Source organism: Mastigoproctus giganteus, chromosome 11, assembly GCF_048544385.1.
Source record: "Mastigoproctus giganteus isolate SK-2022 chromosome 11, ASM4854438v1, whole genome shotgun sequence".
Lineage (NCBI taxonomy): Eukaryota > Metazoa > Arthropoda > Arachnida > Uropygi > Thelyphonidae > Mastigoproctus > Mastigoproctus giganteus.
In genome coordinates, this window is record NC_143585.1 from 48964070 (window position 1) to 48975718 (window position 11649).

The following is an 11649-nucleotide window of genomic DNA, read 5'->3' on the forward strand; positions in this document are numbered from 1 at the left end:
AAACAGAATCACCAAATTAAAAAAAAATAATAATAATAATGTATGATCGTTCATATATACAATATTTTAAAAAGTTTTGGGAGACTGGTCTCATTGAAAGTAGGTGCTTTCGATTAATTATGCAAATGTTATGGCTTAAAATGGTCAGTAGTCGGTGTAAATTGAAATTCTTTTCAGATGTACTCGTTGTGAAAGAAAACTGACATTTTCCAAGCGGGTGACAATTAGCGAAGCCACGGAACTATCACGAATGATATACGATGGAAGGATCTTCTAACTGTTCAGGGTGTCTCTCATTGTGTTTAGTATTCATTACACGAAATCATTGACGAATATCGGCTGTTAATATCATATAAATGTGTATTTATGAACGTTGAGAAAGACTTGTATATTTGCAAAATCCTTATTATTATTCAAAGACCAAACTCATTTGCCCACCTTATGACAGGGAGTGAATCAGTCGGCTGATTTCACCAGTTTGTAGGCGATATGAAATGATTTCGACACAGTAAGATTGATACAGATCAATCTAAGAGAGAGAGAGAAAGGCGGGGAGGCGAGAAATGGGAGAGAGATAGAGTGAAAGAGAGATTGATACAGAAAATAGAGAGAGAGAGAGAGAGAGAGAGAGAGAGAGAGAGAGAGAGAGAGAGAGAGAGACCAAGAGAGAGAGAGAGAAAAGCAGAGGAATAGGAAAATATGACAGATAGAAGAAGAGTAAGAGAAAAGGGGAAATTTTAAAGTGCAATTTACAGTGTAATGCGAGTATTGCTTATCTGTATTATTTACTTTAAGATCCTTGTAGAATCTTAAAGGCGCCGTAGTTATAGGGAACAGCTTAATCCGTATGGTTTATGACTTCCATCAATTTATTTTTCTCTGGTTTTCCGAAATGATTTGTGTTTGTTTGAATTAAAGCCGATTTATAATTTTTATCATTCCTTAAAAAAGTACATTAGAAGTATGAGAATAGGCGCTGTTAGATCCCATTGTTCACATCTTATGTAATATTTCAAGCTCTTCAGGCCTGTGCTTAACGGCTCCTCGGAACCCCAACAACGTTGGAGCCTGTTAAGCAATGACTCCAACGTTGTTGGGCTGCCCTTTATTGAATAAATTATTTGTGCCGATTTTAGGGGGTTGATTTGGAGGTTGAAAGTATTGAGGTAGTCAGCCATGTCCTGCAATTGATTTGCTGAGTGGTTTCGGCTGCCGAGTTGGATGGCGATATCCTAGTAAGGAGCTTGACATCGTCATCATATGTGATCCAATTGCACTTGTTGGTTACAAACGGCACCATGTTTGCTGAGAAAAGAACGCCAGACAGCCCCCCTTTGAGGTACACTGGCAGTTACGTGACAGGTGAAGGTCTTTGTTACGATCATTAGCAAAAGGGTCCTCTTGGATGGGAGAGATTCTAGGAACCAGAGAACATCGCCGCGAAAATTGAAGTAATTTTCTAAGAGATGTAGGAGATTTGGTATATAGATGACATCAAATGCCGAATGGATGTCAAAATATATAACTGACAATTCCTGTCTTTCTTCGATGGCTTCTAAGATGTGCAGTGTGGTTGTTGCAAGGTTGTTATAGTTGACCTTCCTGATATCCCATAGTGTATTTGCTGAGGACTGTCACAGAGAATTTGATGGGTGACAGACAGTAGCAGTGCTTTCTCCAGAATTTTTAGCAATACAGAGGTACAAGCGATGGGCCTATGTTGGCTTGGGAGCGTTGATTTTTGGTGCTTAGGAAGAGGCCGGACAGAGTACTTGTTCCACTGTGGTGGAAAGAAATGAACTTCGAGGCATCTGTTATATAGGTGGAGGAGTGAATCGATGATGAAGACTCTTAAGCATTTGATGATGAACTGGGGGATGCCATTGTCACAGATGGTTGCTGTGAGAGGGAGAGTATTATTGGCCTGCATCAGTTGTTGCTTGGAAATTCGGACCGTAGCGAGACCATCAGTGGGATAAGAGTGGTTGAAGAGTAGCAGGTTGGATAAAGCTGGAGGTTGCTTAGAAAATCTGGAACGTAGTCGAGCCAGGCAACTGGGTCGATGTTACTGAAAGAACTAGCCTTTATTCTGTAGAATGGTTCTCTTCCCCCTTTTAGGGTTCTTTCGAGGTGCTTCTTAATTGCAACTGATTTGTTTCTGTTTAATTCGGCCCTGGCTTTGGAGAATGAAATGCAGTCTTGGACATTTGGCGTATAGTGATGTTTGTAGTGGAAACTTTTGTTGAGCTGGGGAATCCACCACGCTCTGGAGCGCGGAGTGATGGTGATTCTCTAGGTAGCAGTGTGAAGGGCGATGGTATTGATCCATTTGGTCATTAGATCGATTGCGAGGCTCACTTCACATCCATCTAAGATGTTCTATGTGACTGTGGATGCAGGTTCAATGCAGAGCGCTGGATTCAGAAATTTTGGAGTGGTGACCTTTCGCAGAAATTTGGTTTGGGGGTATTGAAATATTTTTTGGGTAGAAGAGCTGTAAATGTGATTGGTTGGTGGTCTGATTGAAACATGTCGGCTGTGGTTTCTTCAAGTTGACAATAGCGCCGTAGAATAGACTATGTCCAGCACGTTTTGGTCTCTCATTGGCCGGTAGTTAACTTGGAAGATTTGGATTGATTGGAGAGATTCTGTGAGCCGACATTTGATGTGTTGGGTAGATCGCGGCAGATTGAAGTCTCCACATACGATGTGAGTGGCTGCTGGGTGCAGTTTATTTATTAACCAGTTAGTGGCTTCGTCGATGGCATCATAGTTGGCGTTGGAGGAAGCTACAGGGATGCGACGTCTATAGTGGTATATTGATGTTCCAGAGTTATCATTAAAGCTTCCACATCTTGAGAGATGCTTGAGACAGTGTGTACGATGGAGAACTTTGCCGTATCAAAGATTATATCAACTCCACTCCCTCTGCGGTTATCGCGAGAGGCAGCCAGTACATGAAAGCCTGCGGGAATGGAGTAGTTTATATCTGTCTGGTTCGTTTCTAACCACGTTTCAGCGAGGCACAAGATGTCTAAGGAGATTCAGAGTAGAATCTCTTCCAGTGCATTTAGTTTGTTTCGTAAAGACCTGATGTTCTGGAACATTATTCGGATTGTAGGAGAGGTTGTTATGCTTATCCTCCCGGGAGGGAGCCTTGATTCCCGGCTGCCAACAAGTAGAGGCTCTCGGTGCTGAGAGTTCAGGACAGGGAACAAGGATGAGGCGAACTTAGATTCCCTCGCGTTGGAGGACGGTATTAGCAACCTTGGGCGGAGTTTGTTTAAGTATGTTAGTGTCGGAAAGTTCTGGTGCTGGCATCCTTTCTGGCAAGCAATTATAATCGCCAAATCCGCTGTGACTGCGGTGGGAGTACTTCTGTCGGGTCTGAGTAGTCGCTTTAGGTTTCGAGGTTGATTGATAGTGAACAAACGGCTTGATCCTAGTTCCGACAGGCCAAATGCTTTTCTCTGAGTGCAGGTTTCTTGTCTGGTATCGCCGTTTAGTGAAGCTGCTACAGATTGGGCAGCGCTGTTATTGGGCTAATCATCCGTCTGAGTTTGAAATGTGTCGACTGAGCTAGATTGGGCATCGACGTGGCTTGATGAGGTTGTCGGTATATTTTCTTGACTGCGTTGGGAAGTCAGCGATGGGTTTAGGTCATTGTCAGGGATTGAAGTCCGGAGGGAACTCTGATTTTATCGCGGTGCATATTAGAGCTTGACCTTTGACGATTTAGCCACTATTGCTCGCCTCGGTGGCCAGGATTTCCGCGTGTGACTTATCCCGGGGGGACTCTGAAAATTGAGCATCATGTGTGTTTGTTAAAGCTGTACAGCCATGTTGGGGTGATGCTGTTGTATCAGTAGACTTGCACATCGTACTTTACAGTGTGTGAGAGTTGACTTGCAGGCTGGCGTTGATTGTGTGACTTGTTAGGCAACTGGCCGCCGTAGCCTAGTGGTCAGGCGCGCGGGTGCATAAGTACACGTGCCTTGAGTGACCGGGGTTCAAGCCTGTGACTGCTGAATACGGTGCTGTTTCTTGTATTCTGTATATCTTGTAAACTCCTCTGACCGTTTGGTCGTCCCGGAGTATAAACAGAAAATTTATTTATTTAGTTATTTTCTCTATGAGATCTTCCACTATTTCTTTGATTTTGCTGTCAATGATTTGCTTTAAGGATGACTTTAGGTATTGAATGGTAATTTCTGGTTTGGTTTGGCACCCTTCGGATCTCCGCACAGGTGTGCTTTGACTGTTTTCAGATATTGGCATAATATTAGCTGTGTGAGGGGTTGTTGAAGAGGCATCGATACTTGCATCCGATGCGGACAGGTTCAGGTGGTCTGGTGTTCGTCTGTAGGGGGCGTCGGTATGAGGCGTTATATCTGTAACGGTGGTGTCAATCTCGTAGGTATTATTGTTCATATTTTCTTGCAGACTGGCATAAATTCTTATGCCAGTCTGCAAATTTACGACTTCCGTAAATTCTGCCTCGCTGGGAGTTATCTACTTACCGCTTTAGACTGTGCGTAGTGAGTTCTGTGAATTATTGTTGGAAAATTTTGGGTTGTACTTGTGTCCTGATGAGCGTATCTTCTTGCAGCACGATCCCTTGAATTTCAGCCTGGCTGTCATGGAAAGTTTCTTCCAGCTGGTTGAGGATGGGCCCGAACATCCGGGACAGAAGCGGTTATCACAGCTGTTGCAGCGGATGACGTCACCAGTCAAATGATATCAGTGGGCACACTTTTGTGTCGAGTTGAGAGGTTTTCCATTTCTACTCATATTTGGGAGGAAAGCAGTGGGGCTATTCAATAGACGGGTGTTTGCGTAGTCTACGTGGATGTCTTGCTGTGAGTTGGCTTCAGGCTAGGGGTTGCGAACTTTTCGCACAGTTGAATAGTACGGCAAGCAGAATCAGCGGGAGGCTGAGCGATAACAAAGGGCGCACTTCAGCTTAATGCTGGGATCGGAAGGTAAGCTTTTGAGCAGCCGGGCTATAGCTAGTGAACAAAGGCAGAATGCAACGTGCTCTAGCATTTCGTATTCATTTGCAATGATACGAATAGGGCAAAACAGTAAATACTATTTGCCTGATTCAGGTGGTAGGATGAAAGCTTTGTCAGTGGATCGGTCGCTCGATAAGGATATTGATTGTGTACTTCATCCATAGGTTAAGCATTAAAGCCACTGTAATTAGCATTAAACTGCGGAGCACAGAAACTACTGACCGACTCACACAGATGCACGCGCGCTACCGCATTTATTATTAGGCTGTTAATCGAATTTTATTTCAACTGTTTCGCATTATACCCTGGGTGTCCTGAGATATCACCAGCATTTAACGTTAAAAGCTGGTGATACGATTACTAAGAGTTAAGTTTCTCACATACTCTTCATTTTGTTTTATAGCTTGTTAGTTATAATTAGTTAAAATTAGTAAATATGTTTTCTCTGTAATGCACTACATTTTTCCTTAATTTTCTTTACCAGTTATGTGAAGGTGGATTCGCTTCACAGGCCGAATAAATTTTGTAACAGACATTTCACACGATAAAACAAGGCTAAATTTATTCTTTATATCTGTAATAATTTTCAACTTTTAGTTTAACTTTTGAGGAGGAAAATTTGAAAGTTAAATCATTGGTGCTTATTTTGATATTTTTATTATTAAATGTTTACTTTACTTTTATTTAAATAATAGATTCATCTAGCAAAGATGTGCATCACAGGATATTGTGACTGATTGGAGAAATGTCACTGACAATTTGCTTGTGAGTTACGGCCTTATACCTTGTACTTACTCGCTGTCGCATGTAGGGAGAACTATCTCTGGCTGTTGGTGATTATTGACAGTGTTCTAAATGTAGGTAGTGCGACGACCTGAAATTAGAAATGGGTGTACTGTTAGGTGAGATTACATCTCCGAAAACCTGAGTAGATGCCCTAGAAAAATTCGAATTGCAAGCTCGATAGAGATTCCAGTGCCTAATCCTTTACCGAGCCATGCTCTCCCCATTCCTGCCCCAGGAGTGAATGTTTCAGTATAGAACGCTCTTACTGCACAGGAGGTAGTTTTCTGGAGGATCCAATTGTAAGGAAAATGCATTCTGTAATAAAGACAGCCGGAACAGAACCACTGTATGTCTGAAAAGTCCAAAAATAGATGATATGACTAATTAGTTTTAAGGATAATAAAGGGTGTTTGGTAATTCATGTGGATACTAAAAATTTATACCATAAACGAAGTGATGACGTGGTTAGGAAATTAAATATCCTTATGGAAAAATGTTATCAGAAGGGACAAAATATTATTTTGCCTGCAAATCTGACACACAAGATAGAATGCAATTTATGGTGAGAGCCTTGTGGATTAACTCTAGATTTTACGAAGTGCAAGGCTTATTGGAGGAAGTCTCTCTCAGTGTGGCCTGCTGTAGTTAGAAGAAATTTTGTTTTGTAAAGACGGCATTCGTTTGAGCACAGGTAATGCAAGAGTTTTTTTTTTAGTGTCACTGAGAAAGTATATATCTAAGGTTTGCACATAGGAACATGAATCCAGGAGTTAATTACAAGCTGTGGGAGGAGGGAGGGCTAAAATAGCCCAGGACGAAGAGGACTTACCGGTTTAAATTTAGTCAGCCCTGAAACTTTCCATGCAGTGTAAGCAAGCAACTGGGAAATCACATGGGGACTGTCTTGTCTGTGATATTCAGGTCCTTCAGGAGTGGGCAAAAGGATGTTATTGTCATTTTGAAAAAAAATGATGCTGACAGCCCAGCACTTTTTCCAAAACATTTAGAATATTGTATTCAGGTTTGGAGGATAATTTTGAAGAAAGGCAGAACTTTTAAAATGGGTTCACAGAAGGACAACTGAATATGTGAGGGTTGCTAATTGATCTTTATATGAAGAACGGCTTAGAAAGTGCGAGATGCAAAGCCTGGATAGCTTAGAGTGGGCCTGATAGAGGTGTATAAGGCATGAAGGAAAACAGTAAAGTGAATGAGGGCAGTATACTATCACCGGAAAAATCGAAAAAAAAAAAAAAAAAACCCATGTTCTTTGCTTTTTTGAATACAAAAGAAACAAATTCAAAAATTTGTGGTGTAACAGAAGGCTGGATCTTATGAGGTTCACCTTCGGTAGCCTGCCATAAATCATACAAATATGAACTGCCTGCAATAGTGGTAGAGTTAATAGAATGGTGAATATCAAAGCGAAATTACACACGCACTTTCCTCTGACGGGGAAGGTATGGGTGACAGAATTTATTTTTTTCTGATGCATAGAAAAATACTCGCTTTCTTGCATCACTTAGTGATTATAATACTAATACCAATACTAAAACTCCAATCTATTTTTTTCTGTTGTTTTATACACCTCAGAGTGAAGTGAAGTAGTATGGGGTTGATTGTTCAAAAGGACTTTAAACGGTTGTTTTCTGTTACTTTAAACTAGCAAAATATACGGCAGCTCATAATTATATTAGTCTCCTCTACTTTAAACCTTAAACAGCCAAACCCAACGGTATAGGTACACTTTTTTTGCTAGGTTTACACTTATTTAAACTATTTGCTATTCTTCCCATAAGTTCTACAGGAAACACTGCCATGCCAGTAAATGAGTGAGTCGAATTTTGAATTCCAAGTAGAAGCATCCGCTTTTTTAATTGTTATTTATGAGTAAGACGTGACACAGATGTTCGTTAAGTTCTCTTGTATATGCAAGCTATTATGATAGGAATATTTCGGAATAACGACAAATCCTAAACGCGTCATAGCTATAGAGAACAGCTTGATCCCTATGGTTTTACTTACTTACTTTACCCCTATGGTATTACTTCTCTCAATAATCCATGTAAATATTCTATTCTTTTCTTCCCCTATTTGCCGAAAAGATTTGTTTTTTTTGTGTAAATCAAAGCCAAACTATATTTTAAAATCAATTTTATAGACTCATGATAGAGGTATTTTGTGTATATGTTTACGAAAGAATAGAAACGAAGAATAGAATGAGTTCATGAGACAATTTCACGAATCAATAGAACAAGCAAGGTTGGTATGCATGTGTGGATGTTTCACCTCCTCCCAAGCTGAATTTAAATCGGTGATGCAGTACTGTTTCATTCGCATTTTAATCTCTACTAACCTCGCTTACCCAGACTTCCCACTGATTGCATTCCTATTCAAAATTCGTCAATATACCAATATGCTTCTCCTGTGTCTATTAGCATTCTGATGTATTTAGTTGTTTAAGAAAAAAGAATTAAAAGATACAATAGTTAAAAAGTAACATGATCGTTTATTCCTATAATTAATCTTGTCGCTTCTCTATATGCCTTTTTTAACAGATCCTCATCCCTCATAAGATGTTCCGAAACTCGTATATTGAAGATTTGGCTTAAACGTTATTAAGAAGAAAGAAAAAAGAAGAAAGAACTGTAAGCAAGATTGATCTCATGATCAGCTTTCTGATTGGGTGAGCTAACCTCTTCTACATCAGAATGTAATGAATGGTGTAAACTAGCCAAACAAAAATCGATTTTTACGTGAGGGAAAGACAGAAGCACAAAGCCACACTGTTCCTGTTATTCTGCATTTAAAGATTAAAAGAAAATTTATCATGTTATACGAGAAATGGAACCACTGACCACAGAATAAAACATTTGTTTACTGTACAGCGAAATAAGCTAAATGAAAGCAGGACTAATGGAGGCTTGACCAAAAAGGACTTTAACGTGTTGATGAATCAGTGTTTTGGAGCAGCTATATTCGCTGTTTCGATAGCTTGTGGTTTTGCATGAATTCAATAATAAATCGTGCAGCGAATATTATTACCAAGCTGTATACTGAATGTTTCGTATCTTTGGTTTTGTTGAAACAGGATGCGGCTAATTGGCTCTACAAGTTAGGAATTTATAATTTTATTTGAATATGCGTTTTAACCCACAGCTGAGTCCAAATTCTACTGCAGCTGCTCTGTAAAACGTTACCTAATACATATCATTCTCTTAGTTTCACTATTTCTGTAAACAGATAACAGTTTGTCCAATACAGAGAAAACATCATATGTATTTACGTATTTTTTCCAGAAATATGGACAGAATAAGATTATTACAAGTGCTATCAATTATTCTCAGTTCATGGCTAAAAACAGCGTGCAAGCAAACGCAAATTTTGATTAAAGTTTGGAACTCAAAGTGGCGTTTTTAAGCTTTTCTTATTTAAATACTTTTAATTTTTACTTTTCCAATTTTTTTCCCTTGGGTTCTTTTTACTTGGAGTGCCTTTAAGTATTATTTCTTTTTAAATTTTTATCAGTTGCTCTCCTCTAACGACGATTGGCTTGTTCCATCTGTCTATATTCATATAACATGGGTATACTGTATTAAATACTTTTTTCTATAACGTTATTTTATATGTTTCGTTGTACTATGATTTCATTGAGGAATATGAAGGATCTTACCTCAGTTAAACTTCGTTTAGAGGCAAGGTTTAGGTATAGGAACGCTTTTAATTAATATATTATAATCATATACTGTATATGTATAATTTTAGTCAGTAGGTGCTCTAGACTAATATTTTTATATTGTTATAGTCCATGTTTAGTCCAGTTGTTTTGGACTTAGTGATAAACCATTTTTTTTTTGTTGGTACCTAGATTTGGACAGCTTGTGTGCAGGAATTTCTAAAGCATCCACTGGTTTAGTACTAATAACTGGAACTTATTATTCATAATACGATTTATTCACATATTTAATTTTCTAGCATTTTCTTGATCCATTTGCCAGCGCTAAGTCTAACGTAGCGCAAGTCTGTTCCCGCAAAAGTCTGGCCTCCTACCACCTGTGGATGCAGAATTTTATGTATAAAATATACAGACAGGTAGTATAACAGGCCCTGGCTCCTTGTTGACTAAGCTTAGGTATTAGCAGATTCCCTGGTGTTTGCTGCTCCTTGGTAGTTATATTGCCTGAAACAACACAAACAAACACACCTTCGCCTACTACCCAAACATTTACTAAACTACACATTCTGGCCTAAAATACAGATTATTCTGTACCCCGCACAGAGATATAAGATGGAGTTAGACGTACGTCTTTGACCCATCCAAATCAAACAACACATACCTGTATATCAGTGGCGTAGCTACCATGTAGGCAGGCAAGGCAATTGCCTCTGGGCCCGGCGTCTTTGGCTGTCTCCTGTTTTAGCATTTTTCATTATTTAAGTAGGGGCCAGAACATGTTCTTTGCCTCCGGGCCAAAAAAGGTTAGCTACGCTACTGCTGTATATGCATAAATGCATGATCATGATCTTTGTATTCACATGATACGGTCACCGCCCAGCAAAATGGGATAATCAACTAGAGAACACAAGCAATTGATGGACATTTTACACATAGGCATATAAGTTATTTCTTGAGTGATTATATAACAAATTTTTTCTCATATAATTTAACCAGTGGGCAAACATTTTCTTTATTTGTTTATTATGTTATGCGCCCCCAGCCAAACTATGATAACTCGGCAGTGTAATGCGTTTTTACTCAACTGATAAAGGCCAATCACTAAAGTATACTGGCCAATTAGCCTAGCTGGCAGCCAGCAAAGTTGCCACTAGTAGCGGTGTGTTTCCTGGACTACACTTCAACGAATCCTCCTCTTATGAGCCCTCAAAATTAAACTTCCGGTCAAGGAGTTATCTATACTTACAGCCACTCATCGCCAATGATACCTAAATCTAAACGTCGTAATTGAACAAGTTGCAAATGAGAAAAATGGCTGTCTTTTCGGATGAATCACGTTTCCTGCAATGCCGTAAGGATGGTAGACGGATGATACGAGAAGGATTGACTCTAAAGTTCTGATCCAACGGAAACAAACAGGTGTTGGCAGTATTTTGGTTTGGGAGGGAGATGTTTTCCTAGGAATCTCTTGGTGCCTTCCTTCCCATAGATTACACCCCTAGAATGATAATAACAACTATCTATTGCGGCTGACCAGGTAATCCCCTTCATGGTGATTGTGTTCGTGAATAACACAGGTGTTCTGCAACAGGATAGTGCCTCCTAACCCCTTAGCTGCCAAATTTGCCGGATATAAATCCCAAAGAACATCTGTCGTATTACGTAAATCAACAGCTCAGAAGTTTTCATCTCCTCCACCATAGATTATCTCAGATTTACTGATACAATCCTGGTGACATGGTTCAACATTCCTCCTGCAACGTTTAGAGTCATTATACAGTCGATGCCCTATCGTGTGGCGGCGGTACTGGCTGAACAGGAGGAGGACATACCCAGCTATTAGAGAGGTGGTCATAATATTTTGACTGTAGATTGTATGTTCCTAGTGTTTATCTCAATGTACCCGTTTTTGATAGATATATATTAAAGGGGGAGTTATAGAAAATTTAGGTAAGTTAGAAGAATCTTTGTTCTTATTTAAACACCGGAATGTAAATAAATCTACTGACAAGACAATTGATACGATGGTTACCCACGTGAAAATGGACCATTATGTGTTATCTTCGATATAAAAAGTAGACTATATTTTTATCACATGCAAGGAATTAAGTTTTCGAGAGCAGCTATATCATGTTTGCGGCTACAAATATCAGTCAAAGAAATCTTTCAGAC